Source organism: Callorhinus ursinus, unplaced genomic scaffold (genome assembly GCF_003265705.2).
Source record: "Callorhinus ursinus isolate GAN/ISIS: 27379988/994484 unplaced genomic scaffold, GSC_fseal_2.0 scaffold9992, whole genome shotgun sequence".
NCBI classification, from domain to species: domain Eukaryota; kingdom Metazoa; phylum Chordata; class Mammalia; order Carnivora; family Otariidae; genus Callorhinus; species Callorhinus ursinus.
In genome coordinates, this window is record NW_027407042.1 from 1 (window position 1) to 725 (window position 725).

The window sequence follows — 725 nt, forward strand, 5'->3', positions numbered from 1 at the left end:
TCTGTCTAAGTCCTGGTGTCGTGTGGATGAAGAGGAGCAGCCCGTTAACGGCAACAGGTGACACATCCAAAGTCATGGCCGAATTCGTTAACATTTCTCCATTTCTAAACCATCCTTAAAGAAAATCATATATGGGGTCACACCATCCTCACGGTAGTCCAGCAGAGCAACCATGCCATCTGGATTCATGTTTTCACCAATAAAAAACTGGTAGTTTTTGAAATTAGCAAGGATGTGTCTGGCCTCTGTTCTTCAAGTTTGCCTTTGATTGATTTCATGTAATCTTTGATGTACTTCTTGTAGGCTTCTTTTGTGAAGCTGGTTTCCTGCAAGTGATGGTTCATGACAATATCAACACCAGTGATTACTGTGCTTTCGGTACCTTCACCCTCTGGGCCTTCAGCGGAAGCATTTCCACCAATCAGCGAGTCATCAATGTTACCCTCTGTCCTACTGACCATCTTCCCCTCCACCTCCAGGCACAGCCCGTCCGCGATCTCCCGGATCTTGTAGATGTCGGAGAACATCTCGTCATGGCTGATGAGGTCCCGGTAGATGATCATGACGACGGCTGGAGAGAGACGACGGCGGCACTACCTTAGCAGAAGCCGGGAGCTCTGACCGAGCGCGGTGCAGCCGGAGCGGCACTCGGGGGGAGGGGGGAGCGGGCGGAAAAAGCAAGAGAGAGTTTTTAATACATCATAGCCCATTTATATTCTGGTTGT

General features: G+C 49.2%; 1 pseudogene; it reads right to left on the minus strand.

The window, feature by feature from the left end:
- Window positions 1-6: 6 nt before the first annotated feature.
- On the minus strand, window positions 7-678 carry LOC112818900 (translationally-controlled tumor protein-like; annotated as a pseudogene).
- Between the last annotated feature and the right edge of the window lie 47 nt (window positions 679-725).